General features: G+C 47.2%; 1 long non-coding RNA gene across 1 annotated transcript in view; it reads right to left on the bottom strand.

Moving 5' to 3' along the window:
• Positions 1 to 2,420: 2,420 nt before the first annotated feature.
• LOC108539304 (uncharacterized) overlaps positions 2,421 to 17,559 on the bottom strand; it is a 23,726-nt gene continuing 8,587 nt past the window's right edge. The window contains exons 2-3 of the long non-coding RNA XR_001888326.1: positions 5,343 to 5,820; positions 2,421 to 4,506 (exon numbers count right to left, since the gene is read on the bottom strand). This is a non-coding gene — a long non-coding RNA (uncharacterized LOC108539304). The remainder of the gene's footprint in view (positions 4,507 to 5,342; positions 5,821 to 17,559) is intronic.

Genomic DNA, 17,559 nt, shown 5'->3' with positions numbered 1-17,559 from the left:
TCTCTACTAAAAATACAAAAATTAGCCGGGCATAGTGACACATGCCCGTAATCCCCGCTATTCGGGAGGCCGAGGCAGGAGAATAGCTTGAACCCAGGAAGCAGAGGTTACGGTGAACCAGTATCACGCCACTGCACTCCAGCCTGGGCAAGAAGAGCGAAACTCCGTCTCCAGAAAAATGGTATCTGTACTCAACCTCCCATTCTTAGGATGAGACTAGAACCTGAGTTGTCCACAGTTGGAGACATTAATCTGCAGGCTCATGGGCTTGTCCACAGGATACAATGCATAAATTATGGTTGTGTGCACTGACCTTGAACTGTTGGGCAAGTTTCCCAAACCTGTTGCCCAACCCAAGGGCATTCTTGAGGCCAGTCCTTCCCTTCGGGGGTCGGTGGGGTGGTGGATCTTAGGAATTAGAGGAGGGAAGGAAGTGGCTGGCCTTCTGCTAGAGGGAGCGCTGGGGCATGCAGGAGCCAGGGGCAGGGATCCTGTCCCTGTTAGGCGGCTGGGTACTCCCAGAGTCTATGAGGGCCAGCCTTCCAAAAGGAAATGAAAACACAAATGTCTTTGGCTAGAAGTGCACAACCAATTTTTTAATAAAGTCATTACAAATATGTACAAAGCGTCTCCAAGGTATGAAATTCCTCTTACAAAAGAGCACAACGATGTCAGAACCAACAACGTCAGAACCCAGAACGGAACATCCCCAAGCTTATTGCCTCTCTGGCTAGGCCAGAGGCCTCACTAAGGTTCTCCAGATACCCTCCCAGCCGTCCCTGCCACGCGCACAGCTTCCTTGGCGCTTATAGTGCAAAAGACCTTCGGGAGAAGGAACTTGGGAGTTCAGGTTGGAGAAGAGGGTAGGAAGGAGGTAAGAAAAGCTTCCTGTGTCCTAGGAAATAAGTCATACAGGCCCTATTTTCAAATTCCATGCACCTTCCCTGGGACCTTATAGAAACCAGGAACACGGGGAGAGCATGAGTATATAAAATCCACAACGAATCCAACCAGCCTGTCCTTGAGTGTCCCGAAAGGTGACACTTTTTCCAGTGGACCTAAGTCAGGCCCCCGGCTCCCAGCGGGGCCATGTGCTGGCACTCGCCCTGGAACTAGCAGTGCTGTGGGTGACCTCATGAAGGGAACTAGTGGAGCAGAGCAGTCAGCTCGTGAGCGTGGGGGTCCCATGGACTCCAGTCTAAATCATGGCTCAGGCACTTCGCTGGTGGTGTGGACTTCAGCTAAGTTGCTCAACCTCTCTGAGCCTCAGCTTCCTCCACTGTAAAATGGAAATGATAACAGTACTATCTGCTAAAGTGGGCATGAGGCATCGCGGAGGGGAAGATGGTAAAGCACTTCGCCCAGGGCTTGGGAGTGGCGAGCACGCCATAAAAGGTAGCTTTGACTATTGTGTAAAGCAGCAAGGACCAGTCTGTTCATGCTGGAAATGAGTCGAGATTGCAGGCTTTTTAACTGCCTTTACCAGATAGCGGGGCTCTCAGTCAATACTATATAACAATCTGCCAGCAAGGCTTGGGGTCACAGTGGTGACTTGAAAAATCTGTTAAATGTCGTGACTGGAAAGGGACATTTCACATCATCTGCTTCCGAGCAGGACTGTCCCCTCCACCATCCATAAGTCAAGTCTCTTCTGAGATGGAATTCTACAACCTGGCACATTGTAGATGCTCAATAAATATATGCTAAATGAATGAATGAAAATTTTAAAAATAAACTTTCAGCTTAAGCTTTAAAATGACACTTGGACATCAATTTCCTCCCCTCATGGAACTTCCAGTCAGCTCCATGGGATAAGAAGAGTGTCTAGCCGGTCCCCCAAACCCTTAACCAACTTCTGATCTTCAGAAAAGAAACGGGTATTGACACAGAAGAACAAAATCTGTGTTCTGGTCAATGCAACTTGTAATATCAGGTGGACACTCAAAAAGTCCACAATGGTGAACCGGTGTCCCTAAAAGATACTTGCGTAGGAGATGGGTGGGTGAGGACTCCCCTAATGCCCCACAGAGGGAGAGTGGTATTTTATCACTGTCAGAAACATAATAATAGGAGAACATGAGATCAGCTACATACATTGTGAAAACCAGGCACAGTTTCATTTTTCTGTGACGGTATTGTTTAAATCACTCTTTCCTCTCATCATCAAAACAGAAAAGAATCAAAATAAGAAGTGGAGGCTGAGCACAGTGCCTCACACCTGTAATCCCAGCACTTTGGGAGGCCAAGGCGGGTGGATCACTTGAGGCCAGGAGTTCAAAACCAGTCTGGCCAACATGGTAAAACCCCGTCTCTATTAAAAATACAAAAATTAGCTGAGCATGGTGGCATGTGCCTGTAATCCCAGCTGCTCGCGAGGCTGAGGCAGGAGAATCGCTTGAACCTGGGAGGTGGAGGTTGCAGTGAGCCAAGCTCGCACCACTGCACTCCAGCCTGGGCGACAGAGCGAGACTCTGTCTCAAAATAAAGAAGAAGTGGAAAAGAAGTCCCCAGTACCCAAATGAAGGCAGCTAAAAACATAAAAACAAACAAACAAACAAAAAACAGGAACTAGGCTCTAAGAGATGTGCACGGCCAAAATAAAACCACAAACAAAACAAAACAAACAAAAAACAGGAACTGGGCTCTAGGAGATGCGCACGGCCTAGGACCACGGACAGCAGCCAGTGGGGCTAATGGGCTCCCCAGAGAAACTTCCTACTCAAGCTACACCAATAACAAAGACAATAGGAAACGGACCCCCAAATTTGAAGAGATTGTATTTGTTTGTGGGGTATCACGTAGGGGTGAGAAACTTCCAGAAAGGACTGGATCTCATTCGGAGTGTTGAAGTCCTGGGGGCTCCAGTCCCTGAGGTTCCTGGCTCCCCACTCTCTGAGAGCAAGCAGCACCATCAGAAATGAAGAGGCAAAGTCTCTTCATCTCATTATGCAGCAAGTTACCTAAACGATGATCTCAGAGGCCTCCCTCTGCTTGTACGGTCACACACACACACACACACACACACACACACACACACACACTGCTGTCTGCTGAAACCCGATATGAGGTCTTTTTTAAAATTCATTTCAAAGCCTCCCTCCCTTTCTCTCTCTCTCTTCACAGACGCTCTGCAGTGAAGCTAATCAAAATCAATGACTCCTTGGCAGCCAGAGAAAAGTGGGGGGGTGGAGGAGAGGGAGGGATGTTGCCAGCACTTTGCACACTGTGGAAATATTTTTTAAAAAACAAGAACCACCCCACTATCTCATGCAATCCAAGCAATACAACAGGAGAGATGGTGGAGACAATATATACATATATATCATGCTTCAATTTCCTAATACAAATGTCCATCAAGAAGTCAAATCTCATATAAAACAAGCATTAAAACAACCCCTTGTCAAAATCGGGGCAGTCGAGAAGTGCACTACAATGAATGATGTGCAAGAAAAGGCTAGGATTTGATAAATACATGGTCTCTAATAAAACAGGAGAATATCTACAAGGGACTTGGCTGGGAAGCTCTACCAGGAGGTCATGGGTGCCCCAGTTCTCTCAGCAAAGTGGCTTCATTGAAATCAAAATCACCCAAGATGCCAACCCCAGCGTTTGGAGTTTGGATCCTCCAGGGGAAACATCAAAAGCCAGCAGGCAAGTCGGGGTTGAAAAAGGGATCCTCTCACCTTTCATCTTCTCCTGTGTCTATGTGGTCAGCACGCCCCCACTACGACCTTGAAGGTACAGCCTTAAAGAAGCAGAGAACTGTGATTGGGTACAACTGTGTAGTAATGGAAGCCTCTCCCCAGAAAACGGGGTGAGCTGGAAAGACCCTAGTCTGTGACTAAGAAAGTGATTAAATAGAAGCAGAGACTGTATTTCATATTATTCTGATGAATTTGCCTTCTCCAAGTTCGTGGCTTGGTGGGAATATCGCCTGCTGCTCTCTGCAACCCCCAGCTAAGCGAGGGTCCCCTGCAAACATCAACTAGGGGGAGGGCATGAGTAATGAGGAGAAGCAGGTTCCCCAAAATAAGCGTTGTTTTTTTTGTTTTTTTTTTTGTTTTTTTGTTTTTTTGTTTTTTGCCTTGCTGAGTTCAAAGCTGCGGGGTGGGGGAGCCTTCCCTCACATTCAGCAGCCCTGGGGTTACATTTCTCTTTAAAGGGCTATTTAGGAAAACACAAGGAATGGATTTTAAAAAGAAGACAGAAAGAAATCCAGCTCCCAGCTTGCAGCAGCACTGAGAGGTTGTACATTCTAAAGGACCTGGTCATTTACAGCAAAGCCTATGGGGGGATAATTCCCATTTCAGCCGCATCCACCTTAACAAACGTGGATCCCACTGCTGGCTTCTTAGAACTGGAGCGGTGTCTGTTAACCAGCCTGCTGGACCCTCTGTCTATAGGTACCAGGTGGTGACTTGCAAATCGAGCCTTGGAGAATGACTGTCCGAATCTGCAGCCTGATACCTCGCCACCTCGGCTTTGAAAATGGCAGTGTGTGGTATCCTGCACAGAGGAAGAATACGTGCTTATGTTGGATTTTTCGAAAATGAAAGCAAAAAATAATCACTGCTCCCTGAAGAGTCTTTGCAGCCAAGTCTCCGTCCAGCACACATCTTTTTTTTAGCCCTTCTAGAAACTTCTGAAAATAGTAGCTTATCCTTGGGGGGAAAAAAATCAGACCTCTGTCAATCAGTGAGATGCTGGTGCCTTTCATTTAAATGGCCCACTCCCTCCCCCAACGTCCCCTGGTTATAAATCATCTTTGACCAGAATGTAGCCGTTTCTTGCCTCTTTAATCCATAAAACCTAAACCCTGAAATCCCCTTGGGGAGTGGAGGAGGCTGTGGGCTGAACTCCGAGGACACTTTTGTGGGGGTGGAGGAGATAGCAACCAAGTCATGCATGAGGTCAGCTTTCTGCCTCATCACCAGCAAGCCTCTCAATGCCATCCTCCCTCCTAGACCCCAAGGTTTGCTCCAAACCACCTCTGGATATTTGTCCCCACGTAGAGAAAGAGAAGAGACTCTCAAGTGGCACTTTTGCAACTTGTCCCTTAAAAAAAAAAAAAAAAAGAATCTGAAACAGCAAAATAGAAATCTCTCTTGTCCCCTGGCCTTCCAACAAGTCTGTCAAAAGAATACCACAGCAGCACCAGCAGGAACGCACTTAGCACCAGCAAAATTTTAAGTGAAGCACCAGAGACACAAAAATCCCATTTCTCTCGACGTGACAGTGGGATCTAGCGATCGACCTAAGTAAGTACAGGGGGAGAGGCTAGGACGAGTCAAGAAATGGAGGCACCCCAGACTGCCCCTACACAATTGGTCCCAAGTCCTCACCTCTTTTTTTCTTTCCTATCATGCCTTTTGCACTGTTACCTCTTATTCCACCAGCATCTATCCCCAGGCAGTTGGCCGATGCTAGGGCTAATTCCCACCAGTCTTTGCAAACAGTTTCTAAGTACACAGCAGGCATCTCTCTTCTGGCGCCCCAGACATTACAGAATATCAAAGTTCACATCGCAAGGTGCAGAAAAGGAAGGCAACCACGTCCTCGACAAGGCATGCACTGATACGTAATATTCATATTATATATATAGAGAGAGAGCTGTATGTAAATAGCATTGGGGTGTCTGTTTCTGCAGCTGGATTTCCAAAGGGCTTCCCCAGTCCCATTCTGTGTTTCTACGATCGCTCCAGGCGCTGTCTTTACTCTCCACTTCCTTCTCGAAGTGCCAACCGTGGCCTTTCAAGCTCTGGGCTCCCCCTCTGGAAAACGGGAACCAGCTTTCTCCAAGGACACAGGGTTTTCACCAACCTGCAGAAATAAAGATTGGTATTTTGATCAGTGCAGCTGCTGGGGTGACGTCAGTGCAGTGGGCCTCTGCACACTCAGCCCCGGATGTCGGGAGGGGGAGGGGGAGGGGAGAGCTACTGGATGCAAAGCTCTGGTTTTGGAGGAAGGATGCCTCAAAAGCTAGTCTTGGCACTCTTCCCCTTACCAGAGTCTCTGTCTATGTGGCAGCCATCCCCAAATAGACATTTGTGAGCGCGCACACACTCCCCTCTCTGCTTTTAGACCTAGATATTTACGTAGTCATCTTCAGATATTTTTTAAAAAAGAAGAATCTAGAGACACACGAACTTTTTGCTTCTCCAAATTCAGAACAGGACCTTCCTCGATGCATTTCACAGATCCGGATTCAGGAGAGCGCTGTGGGATAGTCTCTGTTCTTGCCTGTTTGTTTCTCCGTTCAGGCATCCATTCATTTCTTCCCAAATATGCCAAGTGCCATACTAGGGGCTACAGATTCAATGACATAATTCTTGCCCTTGAGGGGCTCAGAGCCAACAGGGAGATGGGAAGAAATGGATAATGACAGTCACATGTAAAGAGCATAGGCAATCTGGGGAAACGTGGTCTGTGGGAGCCCAGGGGAGGCAGCTCATAAGGGAGACAAAGGAGACTCCTCAGAGAGAGTGGCAGGCCCCTGTTGACTATTGAAGAGTGCCAGGAAACGAACCAGGATAAGAAAATGAGGCATCCTAGGCAGGGCAGAAAAAACAGCCCATACCCAAGAGCATCCACAACAGAATGCACAAAATGTGTGCACAAATGCTCACAGCAGAATTATCCATAATAGCACAATGTGGAAACAACTCAAATGTCCATCAACTGATGAATAAACAAAATGTGGTCTCTCCATACAATGGACTATTAGTCAGCCATCAAAAAGGAATGAAGTGTTGATACTTGAAGATGGATGAACCTTGAAGACATCATGCTAAGTCAAAGAAGCCAGACACAAAGGGACACATATTGTGTGATTCCATTTTTATGAAATGTCCACAACAGGCAGATCTTCTGTGACAGAAAGGAGAACAGTGGTTGCCTAGGGCCAGGGCGGGTGGGAGGAATTGGGGAGTGGTGCTCATGGGCACAGGGTTTCTTTCAGGGAAACGAAAATATTCCAAAGTTGACTGTGAAGATGGCTGCAAAATTCTATATATACTCCTCATCATTGACTTGTACACCTTAAACAGGTAGGGTTGTTTATTTGTTTGTTTGTTTTTGAGACAAGGTCTTGTTCTGTTGCCCAGGCTGGAGTGCAGTGGTGCGATCTCAGCTCACTGCAACCTCTGCCTCCTGGGTTCAAGCAACTGTCCTGCTTCAGCCTCCCAAATAGCTGGGACTATAGGTGCACACCACCATACCCATCTAATTTTTGTATTTTCAGTAGAGACTGAGTTTTGCCATGTTGGCCAGACTGGTCTTGAACTCCTGACTTCAAGTGATCCACCCACCTTGGCCTCCCAAAGTGCTGTGATTACAGGCATGAGCCACTGTGCCCGGACTTAAAAGGATAGATTTGATGGCTATAAGTTAGCAGGGGAGATAAGAACGTGCCACACGTTACTCTGAAGCAGGTGGCATAAGATGTGGGTAATACACACCAAGTAGTACAGGAGTGGTATAGGAGGAGGGAGATCACTTTATGACTTCTGGGTTTGAGAAAGTCTGAGATGTTGACTTGTATGTACCAGCTGGTACCCTTGACTTCTGGCTTCCTTCTGGGTTTGACCAACAGGAAAGGAGGCACTCATGGGAAAATAAAATCAGATGTTTGTTCCCCAGTTCCCCGCCAGCTGGTCAGAGGTTGGCCACAGCCGCTGCCTGGACTCATGGTACAGTGACACCCTCCTGGGGACTCCAGGTCCCATTCCTTTCCCTGGAACCTTCAGGCCAGGGTGGGAACAGCTCCCCTCTGTGGCCAAACCTAGGGTACTGCATTCACTCTCGCTGGTTTCCCAAACCCTGTCCACGCCTTTACCTTTGAACCTTTCCTAAATTCTCCTCTGATTACTGAGTTTGGAAACACTATCTGCTCTTACTTGGGCCCTAGTGGATACATCTGACTGCATGAAAGAGATGAGTCATAAACACATGGACCCCACAGTCTACGTCAGCTGACAGTCACAAGGATCCAAATCAGTGACTTCAAACCTTTTGCTTTTTTTTTTTTTTTTTTTTTTAAAGAAACTGGGTCTCGCTCTGCCACCCAGGCAGGAGGGCAGTAGCGCCATCATAGCTCACTGCACCCTCGACCTTCTGAGCTCAAGCAATCCTCCCACCTCAGCCTCTAGCTAGGACTACAGGCATGCACCACCACATCTGGCTAATTTATTATTTTTATTTTTTCTTTTAGAGACAGGGTCTTGCTATGTTGCCCAGGCTGGCCTCAAGTAATCCTCCCGCCTTGGCCTCCCAAATTGCTAGGATTACAGGTGTGAGCCACCACGCCAGGCCAATTCCCCTTCTATCCCATGAGGGCACAAACACAGTAGGAGCTCTGCGTTGTTATGCAGCCACCATATATTTTCATAGAATATGGAATTAGAGTCCTCAATCAACTCAATTGATAAATACACTCAATTTAATGAAACCAGCTTTTGTAATCCCTAAACATCTCCACTGGTGTCTACTCATAAATCTACAGAATGCAAGTCAGTGTAAACCTGCAGTATTAGCCTAAAATAATTATGCTGCTTTAAGCACAGGTGGGACAGAAGGAGAGCTAGGAACACTTATTAAGTACCTACTATGCTATTGAGTGTGTGGACTTCGTGCTAAGCATGGTTATCTGCACCAGATAAGGCCAGGTGCCTGCTTGAAATTTGCCTCTAGGCTTACCGGAGAGATATGCCATGCCAGAGGACAGTACTGTAAATGACCAATATCTGGAGGTGAACCAACAGCCTAGAAGTCAGGATGGGGTAACAATCACTAGGGAAGCTTCAGAGTGGACCTGGGATTTGATTGGGGACTTGAACACACACACACACACACACACACACACACACACACACACACACACATATTTTTTCCATATTTGGAAAAAGGAAGCATGGCTTAGGTGGGGAAAGGGGCTAGGCAAGACCAAGGACAGTAAAAAGCATGGCGCAAACAGGGAAGCATGATGAGCAGGGAACTGTATCAGAAAGTTGTAGGAATTGAGGCCAGGTGCTATGGCTCACGCCTGTAATCCCAGCACCTCAGGAGGCTGAGAGAGGATTGCATAAGCCCAGGAGTTTGAGGCTGCCATGGGCTATATTTTATATACATATATAGGGTTTCTTTTTTTCTTTTTTCTGAGCAGCAAGTAGTAATTGTGCTATTTAAAACTATTTTTTTATTTTTTTTTATTTTATTTTTTTTATTTATTTATTTTTGTTGTTGTTGTTGTTGAGACGGAGTCTTGCTCTGTCGCCCGGGCTGCAGTGCAGCGGCCAGATCTCAGCTCACTGCAAGCTCCGCCTCCCAGGTTTACGCCATTCTCCTGCCTCAGCCTCCCGAGTAGCTGGGACTACAGGCGCCCGCCACCTCACCCGGCTAGTTTTTTGTATTTTAGTAGAGACGGGGTTTCACCGTGTTAGCCAGGATGGTCTCGATCTCCTGACCTCGTGATCCGCCCGTCTCGGCCTCCCAAAGTGCTGGGATTACAGGCTTGAGCCACCGCGCCCGGCTTAAAACTATTTTTAAAACATCAAGTCCATCAACCCCTGCGAGCCAACGCCCCACCCTTGGGATGTGTTACCTTAAACTTGGCTCGTAAAGAATTTTCTCAGATGCTAATTCACAGTCAAAACTCGCGGCTGAAGTGATTCATGAAATACCTTTGAAGAAATGTCCCTGTTTCCATTTTTCATCCACCACATGGAGGGGGGAGGCGGGCAGAGAGAGAGAACTTGAACCCGCAAGGTCCTGCCTCCCTGGGCTGCGGTGATGTTGTGCCACTTTGGGCATGGAAGGTGAAAGCTGAGAACAGTGAACCCCACTGCAGCATTAGATAGGGCAAGAGGCTTATTCCCTTTTTCTGATGTCAGCGAAGAATTAGGACTCTTGGATTCCCTCCTAAGAGGCCCCAATTTTTAATTTAAAAAAAATACCTTGGCCAGGCATGGTGGCTCTTGCCTATAATTCCAGCACTTTGGGAGGCCAAGGAGGCCAGAAGTTTGAGACTAGCCTGGGCAACATGGCAAAACCTCATCTCTACTAAACATACAAAAAATAGCCAGGTGTGGTGGTGCACACCTGTAATCCCAGCTACTCAGGAGGCTGAGGCATGAGAATCTCTTGAACCCAGGAAGTGGCGATTGCAGTGAGCTAAGATCATGCCACTGCACTCCATCCTGGGCAACAGAGCCAGACCCTGTCTCAATAAAATTTTAAAAATACCTTTTTTGCCCTTTTGCACAAATAAGTTACAAATTCAAACAGTGGAGAATAATATAAAAATAAAAGGAAAGCCCCTTAAACCCAACCCTTAAGCCCCACTCCCTTACCCAGAGGCAGCCGGTATCACCAGCTGGTTGTGTAGCCTCCCAGAGTATTTTCTGTGCATTTGTAGGACGCCATGTCTCTTTTTTATTCTTTTCCTACCATTATGTTCCCAGAGCCCAGCACAATGCCCAGCGTATAGTAGGTGTCCAATTCATTATCTATTGAGTGAGGGTAAATAAGTGACAAACGAATAAAGATGACAGGCTGGGTGTGGTGGCTCACGACTGTAATCCCAGCACTTTGGGTGGCCGAGACAGGTGGATCACTTGAGGTCAGGAGTTTGAGACCAGCCTGGCCAACATGATGAAACCCCATCTCTACTAAAAATACAAAAATTAGCCAGGTGCAGTGGCACACACCTGTAATCCCAGCTAGTCAGGAGGCTGAGACAGGAGAATCTCTTAAACCCAGGAGGCACAGGATGCAGTGAACTGAGGTGGCACCACTGCACTCCAGCCTTGGAGACAGAGCAAGACTCCATCTCAAAAAAAAAAAAAAAGCAGTTTCTCGGATCCTCCATCTTTGGTTGATTCTGACCAAGGAGTTTCAATGGTACCAATAGTCCTAGTCCCTAAGACTTGAAGGAAGGGCTGGGCATGGTGGTATGTGCCCCTAATCTCTGCTACTCAGGTGGCTGAGGCAGGAGGATTGCTTGAGCCCAGGAGTTCGAGACCAGCCTGGGCAATATAGCAAGACCCTGTCTCAAAAAAAAAAAAAAAAAAAAAAACTTGGAGGAGAAGCTCTCCATGCAGAATCCTCTTGCAAAGAAGATTGCTCCGGTCCATGTTATCCCTTAAATCTCCATCTGTAGAATTCATGTCGGCCAAGTAGGAAGCTGGGCGCACAGGAGGCTGTGGAAAGGAAGCTGAAAAGATGGCTAGGTTGTGATGTGTGAGGAAGGAAGAGGTCATGTGGCAGCCTCTGGAAGAAATATTTGCTCTCCTTGGCCGAGCCTTCTTCTATCAGTGAACAGTTATCAATGCCATCAGCTACTAGATACTGATGATCTAAAGTGTATGAAGAGAGACCTGAACTCCTGCCCGCTAGAAGTTATGGCAGGTGGGCCTTGGAAGTCCAGTTCACTTGACTTTCAGAAGGGTTAGCAGTGAGAGTTGGGAAGTAGCTCAGCTCAGCATAGAATCAACACCAAAACAAACAAACAAACAAACAAACAAACAAACAATACAGGTTCTTCTTAAAGCAAACTGTGGCCTACAAGACGACGCTGCCCACGGCCCATGGCCCACATGCTATACTATGCACATTCTTTGACCTACCAATTTCACCTTCAGGAACTTCACTTTTTCTCTGCAAAGGTGTCCAAATATGAATGTCCCCTGCCATGCATGGTGGCTCACACCTGTAATCCCAGCACTTTGGGAGGCCAAAATGGGAGGATCACTTGAGACCAGCAGTTCCAGACCAGCCTGAGCCACATAATGAGACTCCATCTGCACACACACACATTTTTTTCTTTTTTGAGATAGAATTTCACAATTATTGCCCAGGCTGGAGTGCAATGGCGCAATCTTGGCTCACTGCAACCTCTGCCACCCTGGTTCAAGCTCTTCTCCTGCCTCAGCCTCCCCAGTAGCTGGGATTACAGGCATGCACCACCACGCCCGGCTCATTTTTTTGTATTTTTAGTAGAGATGGAATTTCACCAGGTTGGCCAGGCTGGTCTCGAACTCCTGACCTCAGGTGATCTCCCCGCCTTGGCCTCCCAAAGTGCTGGGATTACAGGCACGAGCCACTGCACCTGGCCACAAAAAAATTTTAATTAGCCAAGTGTGGTGGTGCACGTCTATAGTCCCAGCTACTCAGGAAGCTGAGGTAGGAAGATCACATAAGCTCAGGAGTTTGAAGTTACAGTGGGCTATGATCATGCCACTGCATGTCAGCCTGGGTGACACAGAAAGACCCTGTTTCTAAAACAACAAAAAAAGTTCCTAACAACCTTGTTTACCCTACCAGAAAACAGGAAGCAATGCAAATGTTCCCAAGGAAGTGACCATATAAGGAAATTCTGGTTCATCCAAGCAACAGAACATCATGCAGCCATTAAAAAGGATGAGGAAAACCTTTGTGTGTTGACATGGGAAGATCTCAACCACCTATTTTTAGTGAGGAAAAGCAGGTTACAAAACAGCATGAACAGTATGAGCTCATGTATTTAAAATAGGATGCGTGTGTGGGTGTATATGCATCAAGGGAAGAGCATGGGGGCTCCCTGAAATCAGGGGTCACGAACTGAAATGCACTGGACCCAGTAAAGGTACCCAGGAGGGTCTGGGGACACTGGAGTGTGTTTGTCCTTTCTAAAGGGGTTTCTGACACTCATCTCCAGCCTGTTTCTGCCACATGGGAATACATGTGTTAGAATACATTGTCAGATCTTTTCCTTTTTCAAGAAGAATTGGAAATACAGGCTTCTACCTGAAAATGCCTGATTTTTTTTTTTTTTTTTTTTGATGGGGTCTCACTTTGTTGCCCAGGCTGGTCTCGAACTGCTGGGCTCAAGTGATCCTCCTGCCCCAGCTTCCTGAGCAATGGGCACTACAGGCACATGCCACCACGCCTGCCTAAAATGCCTGACTTTTAAGTGTTGGGGGAAAACCCATGCAGGTCAAACAGAACTCAACTGCGAAGCCAAATTCAGCTAGGAGACCACCCATTTTCACCCCTCCCTGAGATACTAAGACACTCCTACTATCACCTGGCATTTAAGTTCGCCTCATCTTAACCCTTAGTAGCTATCTCTGGGCCCCAGGTTCTCCACTGTACAATGAGGGAGATGGGTTATATGTCTCTAATGTCCTGTCTGGCTCTGGCTATGTTTCCAGAACACAGATCCTTTTGGCTCACAGATCTTCTGAGAACTGGATCCAAACTATGTTTTCTGTCCCAAGTAGGGGGAAGTAGAAGAGGAGGATGAAATCAGCCAGTGTTATTAGCTTAATTACTGGGTGTTCACAAATTTCCTGAGGGCTCCCCTACATTCATTCATTCATGCATTCATTCATTCACCAGTTAGTGAATGCCGCCATGCCCGGGTGCTGGGATACAGTAATGGGCAAAATAAGCATGGCGGTTTGCATCTTTCTGGGACCTGAAGGCCAGTGTTGCCTGGGCTGGAAAGCCCTGGTCTAGTGGTTCTCCCAGCCCTGTCAGAGTGGCCGAAGTAGGCCCTTGGTGAGTCCCAGACTGGGGAAGGCAGGATTAAAGCAAATAGCAACTGCCTTAAGCAAAAGGCTCAGAAAGTTCTGAGACCTCCCACCCATACCACAAAGATGGGCCCATGGACTAAACATCTTCTTTTTTTTTTTTTTTTTCCAAAGACAGGGTCTTGCTCTGTTGCCCAGGCTGGAGTGCAGTGGCACAATCATAGCTCACTGCAGACTTGACCTCCTGGGCTCAAGCAATCCTCCCACCTCAGCCTCCCGAGTAGCTGGGACTACAGGTGTGCCACAATGCCTGGCTAATTTTGTTGTTGTTGTTGTTTGTTTGTTTTTAAATAGAGGTGGGATTTCGCCATGTTGGCCAGGCTGGTCTTGAACTCCTGACCTCAAGTGCTCTACCCACCTCGGTCCCCCAAAGTGCTGGGATTACAGGTGTGAGCCACCGCGCCCAGACTATGGACTCCATTTTACACCAAATACGAACAACATATATCATAGGCTGTCATTCACCATTTTCGGAACACCAGTGACATGCCTTGTACTGCGCTGGAGTAGATTATGGCATGCTTCCTTCATGCTAGGAGCTCATTACGGAGATAAAACAGCATTGGTTCTCCCAGCCACTCACACATAGAGGGGGCTGAATCTGTGCCAGCCGCTTGATATATAGTGCTCCTCCAGTGCAGATGCTATTATTCTTCCCAGTTTACAGATGAGGAAACCAAGGCTCAGAAGGCAATGGGATCGGCCTAAGGTCACACAACTGGCAAATGGGAGATGGAGAAAGTTATCTGAAAGTCGGCCTGACTCCAAAATTCATGTCCCTTTCCATGAAGCTTCCCTGCCTCAGCATAAAGTATTGGTGAGGAAGATAAAGTTACCAGGGTTAAATTTTCTGAATCAAGCCTTAGGCTGTTTGCTCTGCCAACAGTCTCAAATATTCTAAGTCTGAGTCATCTTTGAAAAATGGTACCTTGGCCAGGCGTGGTGGCTCACACCTGTAATCCCAGCACTATGGGAGGCCAAGGCAGGCATATCTGGATCACTTGAGGTCAGGAGTTCGAGCACCAACCTGGCCAACATGGTGAAACCCCTTCTCTACTAAAAATACAAAAATTAGCTGGGCGTGGTGGTGGGCACCTTGTAATCCCACCTACTAGGGAGGCTGAGGCAGAAGAATCGTTTGAACCTGGGAGCAGGGGTTGCAGTGAGCCAAGATCGTGCCACTGTGCTCCAGCCTGGGCAACAGAGTGAGACTCTGTCTAAAAAAAAACAAAATTGGAAAATGATACATCTTCTTGAATCCATTCCAGTAACTCTGACACATCCCCACTCCTGGAAGACCTCCCTCTCCACCCATGCAAGCCACTTTGTCTTAGTTCCTCCAGCATCAGTGTGTTAGCATTTTACAGGGTTTATTAAGTACCATGTGCTAGCTCCAAGATTATTAGATGAACATGATTCCTGCCCCCAGGATGACAGGTACAGCCAGGCAGACAGAGAAGCTTTCCAGATTAGTGACATTGTTGAGACTGGGAACCTTTCCCTGAAGTGGGGACAGGCATACTAGGCATCATCCACACTCCCACACTGGCTAAAGGTGTGGTCCGTGAAGAAAAGTCCACAGCAAGGCAACAGAGATTCATCTGAGGCCAGTCACAGTCAGCTCAAGGGCCAACAGACACTTGACATATAAAGGCCAGTGACATGGGCTGGGCCCAGTGGCTCACACTTGGAATCTCAGCACTTTGGAAGGCCAAGGCAGAAAGAAATACTGCTTGAGCCCAGGAGTTCCAGACCAGACTGGGCAACATAGCAAGACCCCATCTCTAAAAAAATAAAATAAAAAATTAGTGACATACACCAGTAGTCTCAGCTACTGGAGAGGCAAAGGTGGGAGGATCACTTGAGCCCAGGTAGAGAGTGCAGTGAGCCCTGATTGCGCCACTGCACCCCAGCCTGGGCAACAGAGAGACCCTGTCTCAAATAAAGAAAGGCCAATGACATGAATGAGACATAGGAGCCAACGGCAGTGTTTGCAGATCTTGACCACATGATTTTATGCTCTAGACGGCCTTTATAATACAAGAATGCTCACTATGTTTTTTGTTTGTTTGTATTGGAGACAGAGTCTCGCTCTGTCACTCAGGCTGGAGCGCAATGGCGTGATCTCGGCTCACTGCAATCTCTGCCTCCTAGGTTCAAGCGATTCTCATGCCTCAGCCTCCCAAGTAGCTGGGATTACAGGCATGTGCCACCACACCCAGCTAATTTTTGTTTTTGTTTTGTTTTGTTTTGTTTTGTAGAGGCGGGGTTTCATCATGTTGGTCAGGCTGGTCTTAAACTCCTGACCTCAGAATCTCTACCCACCTTGGTCCCCTAAAGTGCTGGGATTACAGGAGTGAGCCACCACGCCCAGCCAAAAGAATGCTAAATATGTTTTGATATCAAAGTTCCATTTGAGAGGATTAAAACTTTTTTTTTTTTTTTTTTTTTTTTAGACGGGAGTTTTCTTTTCACCCAGGCTGAAGTGCAGGGGCACAATCTCAGCTCACTGCAACCTCCACCTCCCAGATTCAAGTGATTCTCTTGCCTCAGCCTCCCCAGTAGCTGGGACTACAGGCATGTGCCACTACACCAGGCTAATTTGTTTCTATTTTTAGTAGAGATGGGGTTTCACCATGTTGGTCAGGCTAGTCTCAAACTCCTGACCTCACATGATCCACCCACCTCAGCCTCCCAAAGTGCTGGGATTACAGGTGTGAGCCACCGTGCCTGGCCAAAAAAAAAAAAATTACTTTTTATTTTTTTTGAGACAGGGTCTTACTGTGTTGCCCAGGTTGGAGTGTGGTGGCATGATCACAGCTCACTGCAGCCTCAACCTCCCTAGGCTCAAGCGATCCTCCCATCTCAGCCTCCCGAGTAGTGGGACTACAGGGGCACACCACCACGCTTAGCTAATTTTTCCTTTTTCTTTTTTTAGATTGGGGCTCACTTTGTTGCCCAGGCTGGTATCAAACTCCTGGCTTCAAGCAATCCTCTCACCTGTGAGCATTAAAACAATTTTTTAATTAGTTTTTTTTCTTTTTTTCTTTGAGATGAAGGTCTCACTCTGCTGTCTGCCCAGGTTGGAGTACAGTGGTGTAATTGTAGCTAACTGTAGCTTTGAACTCCTGGGCTCAAGTGATCCTTCACTGTTCCTTCACCATGATGGATGGGGAATGTAAATGATGGACTAACCAAATAAAGCAATACTAACCAACTTCTAAGTGTAGTGGCTCATGCTTGTAATCCCAGCACTTTGGGAGGCCAAGGTGGGCAGATCACAAGGTCAGGAGTTCGAGACCAGGATGCCCAATGTGGTGAAACCCCGCCTCTACTAAAAATACAAAAATTAGGCCAAGTGTGGTGGCAGGCACCTGTAATCCCAGCTACTTGGGAGGCTGAGGCAGGAGAATCTCTTGAACCCAGGAGGTAGAGGTTGCAGTGAGCCAGAATTGCACCACTGCACTCCAGCCTAGGCAACGGTGTGGGACTCCATCTCAAAAAAAAAAAAAAAAAAAAAGAAAGAAAGAAATGTCTCATGGAAAAATACTAAAAGGTTGAACAAATGCCTGTGATATATGGAAAAGGTCAGGTTACAGATAATATATTTAGAGTGATTCCATGTGTTAAAGTACCCATCCAGCCAGGCATGGTAGTGCACACCTATAATCCCAACACTTTGGGAAGCCAAGGTAGGAGGTCTTGAGCTCAGAAGTTCAAGACCAGCCTGGGCAACATAGCAAAACCCTGTCTCTACAAAAAATACAAAAATTAGCCAGGTGTGCTGGCATGCACCTGTAGTCTCAGCTACTTGGAAGGCTAGGGTGAGAGAGTCACTTGAGCCCAGGAGGCTGAGGCTGCAGTGAGCTATGATCCTGCCACTGTACTCCAGCCTGGGTGACAGAGTAAGACCCTATCTCAAAACAACAGAGAGAGAGAGAAAAAGAGAGAGACAGAGAGGAAGAGAGAGACAGGAGGGAGGGAGGAAGAA

Source organism: Rhinopithecus bieti, unplaced genomic scaffold, assembly GCF_001698545.2.
Source record: "Rhinopithecus bieti isolate Rb0 unplaced genomic scaffold, ASM169854v2 scaffold_17010, whole genome shotgun sequence".
Taxonomy (NCBI): Eukaryota; Metazoa; Chordata; class Mammalia; order Primates; family Cercopithecidae; genus Rhinopithecus; species Rhinopithecus bieti.
Note: the sequence above shows the minus strand (reverse complement) of the source record. Positions and strands in the feature narration are given on the sequence as shown.